This window comes from Bubalus bubalis, chromosome 18 (assembly GCF_019923935.1).
Source record: "Bubalus bubalis isolate 160015118507 breed Murrah chromosome 18, NDDB_SH_1, whole genome shotgun sequence".
Taxonomy (NCBI): domain Eukaryota; kingdom Metazoa; phylum Chordata; class Mammalia; order Artiodactyla; family Bovidae; genus Bubalus; species Bubalus bubalis.
The window spans coordinates 39,306,834-39,311,709 of NC_059174.1; the positions used below are offsets into that span (position 1 = coordinate 39,306,834).

A 4,876-nucleotide genomic window follows, 5' to 3' on the forward strand; every position below is an offset into this window, starting at 1 on the left:
AGCTGGTCCTGTCTGGTCTTTGAGCTTTATCCTCTGAGCTTCTCCCTTCTCAGCTTCAGCTCCCAAGGGATTAGCATTCACCACCAACCCCACTCTCCAACCCACTGAGCCTGGCTTCATCTGGCTCTGGTGCCTGCCAGGCATTCTCACCAAGGAATTCCTCCACCCTTAGGGGCCTCTTCTCTGCTTTTTTTCTGACCAACCACTCACCAGGATGAATTGCTAGTTTCCTCATCTTTCAGGCCTGGGAGCCTTTAAGCTCTCAGCAGCCAGGAACTGGTCTGTTCGCTCCTGTGTCCCCAGCACCTAGCATTTGTTTATCTTGCAGATGTTTGTCAAAAGCAAATACCATGAACCTGCAGTCTGTTTTCTGTTGGTGTCCTGACAGACACCTGATATCAGGCAGCATGTCCCACATCCTGGTTCAGTCAGTTCAATCACTCAGTCATGTCCGACTTTTTGCAACCCATGGACTGCAGCACGCCAGGCCTCCCTGTCCTTCACCATCTCCCAGAGTTTGCTCAAACTCATGTCCATTGAGTCGGTGATACCATCCAACCATCTCATCCTCTGTCGTCCCCTTTTCCTCCTGCCTTCAATCTTTCCCAGCATCAGGGTCTTTTCCAATGAGTCAGTTCTTCTCATCATATGGCCAAAGTATTGGAGTTTCAGCTTCAGCATCAGTCCTTCCAATGAGTATTGACTGATTTCCTTTAGGATTGACTGATTTGATCTCCTTGCAGTCCAAGGGACTGTCAAGAGTATTCTCCAATACCATAGTTCAAAAGCATCAATTCTTCGACACTCAGCTTTCTTTATAGTCCAACTCTCATCTCCATACACGACTACTGGAACAACCATAGCTTTGACTAGACAGACCTTTGTTGGCAAAGTAATGTCTCTGCTTTTTATTAATATGCTGTCTAGGTTGGCCATAGCTTTTCTTCTAAGGAGCAAGTGTCTTCTAATTTCATGGCTGCAGTCACCATCTGCAGTGATTTTGGAGCCCCCAAAAATAAAGTCTGTCACTGTTTCCATTGTTTCCCCATCTATTTGCCATGAAATGATGGGACCAGATGCCGTGACCTTCATTTTTTTGAATGTTGAGTTTTAAGCCAGCTTTTTCACTCCTCTCTTTTACTTTCATCAAGAAGCTCCTTAGTTCCTCTTTTCTTTCTGCCGTAAGGGTGGTGTCATCTGCATATCTGACATTATTGATACTTCTCCCAACAATCTTGATTCCAGCTTGTGCTTCATCCAGCCCAGCATTTTGCATGATGTACTCTGGATATAAGTTAAATAAGTAGGGTGGCAATATACAGCCTTGACATACTCCTTTCCCGATTTGGAACCAGTCCATTGTTCTGTGTCCAGTTCAAACTGCTGCTTCTTGACCTGCGTACAGATTTCTCAGGAGACAGGTAAGGTGGTCTGGTATTCCCATCTCTTGAAGAATTTTCCCACAGTTTGCTGTGATCCACACAGTCAAAGGCTTTATTGTAGTGAATGAAGCAAAAGTAGATGTTTTTCTGGAATTCTCTTGCTTTTCCTGTGATCCAGTGGATATTGGCAATTTGGTCTGTAGTTTCTCTGCCTTTTCTAAATCTGGCTTGAACATCTGGAAGTTCTCGGTTCACATAGTGTTGAAGCCTGGCTTGGAGAATTTTGAGCATTACTTTACTAGCATGTGAGATGAGTGCAATTGTGTGATAGTTTGAACATTCTTTGGTATTGCCTTTCTCTGGGATTGGAATGAAAACTGACCTTTTCCAGTCCTGTGGCCGATGCTGAGTTTTCCAAATTTGCTGGCATTTGAGTGCAGCACTTTCACAGCATCATCTTCCAGGATTTGAAATAGCTCAGCTAGAATTCCATCACCTCCACTGGCTTTGTTTGTGGTGATGCTTCCTAAGGCCCACTTGACTTCACACTCTGGATGTCTGGCTCCAGGTGAGTGATCACACCATCGTGGTTATCTGGGTCATTAAGATCTTTTTTGTATAGCTCTTCTGTGTATTCTTGCCGCCTCCTCTTAATATCTTCTGCTTCTGTTAGGTCTATACCGTTTCTGTCCTTTATTGTGCCCATTTTTGCATGAAATGTTCTCTTGGTATCTCTAATTTTCTTGAAGAGATCTCTATAGTCTTTCCCATTCTGTTGTTTTCCTCTATTTCTTTGCACTGATTACTGAGGCTTTCTTATATCTCCTGGCTATTCTTTAACATTCTGTGTTCTGATGGATATATGTTTTCTTTTCTCTTTTGCCTTTTGCTTCTCTTCTTGCCTCGGCTATTTGTTAAGTCCTCCTCAGACAACTGTTTTGCCTTTTTGCATTTCTTTTCCTTGGGGATGGTTCTGATCGCCTCCTTTTATACAGTGTTTGGAATCTCTGTCCATAGCTCTTCAGGACTCTTATCAGGTCTAATCCTTTGAATCTGTTTGTCACTTCCACTGTATAATCATAAGGGATTTGATTTGGGTCATACCTGAATGGTCAGTGGTTCTCTCTACTTTCTTCAGTTTAAGTCTGAATTTTGTAATAAGGACAGGGGCTCTGGCTGCAGCAGACCTGGGAGGCGCAGCGTGTGGCATAATTCCTCTTGGAGGAGGTGGCTGTTAGCCCCACCATAGAGCCACTGAGCATTGCCCCACAAACTGGAGAAGAATTACACCAAAGAAGGTCTTGAACTGTTGAAAAAGTTCTAGGACCCACCACAGATATCCCAACCTGGGGATCCGGCAAAGGGACTGAGAACCTCCAGGGCATTTGACTTCAAAGGCCAGTGGGTTTTGATTACAGAACTTCCACAGGACTGGGGAAATAGACTCTTGGAGGGCACGGACAAAACCTTGTTGTGCCAGGACCCAGGAGAGAGGAGCAGTGATCCCACAAGAGACTGAGCCAGACTTGCCCGTGAGTGTCCAGGAGTCTCCAGCGCAGGTGTGGGTCAGCAGTGGCCTGCCACGGGCTCCGGGGTGCTGGGAGCTGCGGCGTACTGGTGTGCTGGTGTGAGCCCTCTTGAGGGAGGTCGCCATTACCACCGTGACCCCTACCATAGTTTGGCCTCAGGCGAAACTACAGGGAGGGAACGCAGCCCCACGTCAACAGAAGATTGGGTTAAAAATTTACCGAGCACGGCCCCGCCCATCAGAGCAAGACCCAGATTTCCCCACAACCAGTCCCTCCCATCAGGAAGCTTTCACAGGCCTCTTATTCTTACCCATCAGAGGGCAGACAATGAAAGCCACAGTCATATCCCGGCTACCCCTGCCCCATCCCCAAATATGCTGTCTGCCTGCTGGGTTACTGGCGTCCACCATGTACCCAGTTGCTCCAGTTAATAGCCTTGGACCCATTCCTGACTCATTTTTCTCCCATATGACTTATCCAGTCTTCAGCAAGCCCTTTTGATTCAATCCTAGAAATAGGTCCAGACTCTGATATTTGCTGTCACCTCCCATCACTTCCTTGGTCCAAGTCATCAGCGTTTCTCAGCGGCCCTAGTGCATTGGCCTCTTAACTGATGTCTCTGCTTTCTCTCCTAAGTTTAGTGTTGACGTAGGAGTCAGAGTGACCTTTGAGATCATGTCACTTCTCTGACGTCCCCCCTCTCTGCGGCTTCCCTTGACACAGTCCCTTTTGTTCTGGCCTTACCCTTTCCCCCAGCCCTATTTACTGTTCACGCCCTTCCGTTATTCTGCTCTGGCCCCAGCGACCACATTTCTGAACTCTCCCTCTTCAGGGCCTTTGCACTTGCTGTTTCCTCCATCTGGACTCCCCCCGCCCCACGATGGCAGCATGGCCACTCCTCTCACTTCTTTCATTTCTCTGAGAACCTGAATAGATTCTCTTTCCAGAGAACCTAAAATAGATTCGTATATCTGACCCAGGTATATCCACTCTGGGGGCTCTGTTGCTCCAGCTAGGTTCTTGGTTATCAAATGGACACTTCCAAAGTTACTTAATGTCTTTGAACTTTAGTTTCTTCACCTGAAGTAATATTCATTGCAAGGACTGTTGGGGCATGAAATGAGGTAAAGTCAAAACTCATCTTGTAGACAGTCAAACCTGATAGCATTAAAAAAACAAAACCACACGCACACAAAAACAGTTCTCTCTCTATTCTGAGGTCCCAAAGAGTTCTCTGCACCCAAAGGCCATGCTGACCCTGGGGCACCTGATGTGTTGTTGTGGGGTAAGTTGCATTTTGTGGGGAGAAGTTAAGTTTTTGGTGTTTGGAACTCCTGGGTGGAGGTCACCCCTACTCAGGGGACACCTAGTCCCATTACCACAGACTATGGTATCCCTGTTGTGAAGATGGTGGTCCAGTGGTCAGAACGCCATGCTCCACTGCCAGGGACATGCATTCAATCCCCAGTCAAGGAACTAAGATCCTGCAAGACATGCAGCATGGCCTATTAAAAAAAAATGTGGATCCGATGCTCAGGAGTCATACCCTGGCTCTGCGCCGCTGACTGGCCCTGAGACACGGGGCTCATTACTTAACCTCTTTAATCTTGAGTTTTCCTCATCTGTTCAGTGGAGACGGTCCCAGCACCCCTCTCCAGGGACTGAGAGACACTGCGGGTGAACTGTTTTGCACAATAGCTGGCATTTAGTAAATGTGCAGTGAACTGATAACTGCTCTTATGATCTCAGAAACCTAGAAACAAACACAGAGCTAAAATGACAGGTTGATGGAGAGCAGGCGGCGCATGGCAAGGGTGAGCCCAGAGTTCTGGGGTCCTGTGCCCTCGCTTCCAGTGCTTACACCCCAGTTGGCTGGTTCCCCCCAGCCTCCCTACTCACTTGAGAAGAGGCTCTCTCTCTGTCAAGAGTTGGCTGTAGAGAGAAAGTTGACCACTTGGCCAGAAC

General features: G+C 47.1%; 1 long non-coding RNA gene across 1 annotated transcript in view; it reads left to right on the forward strand.

The window, feature by feature from the left end:
* LOC112580264 overlaps window positions 1-4,876 on the forward strand; it is a 48,051-nt gene that overhangs the window by 15,999 nt on the left and 27,176 nt on the right. The window lies entirely within an intron of this gene.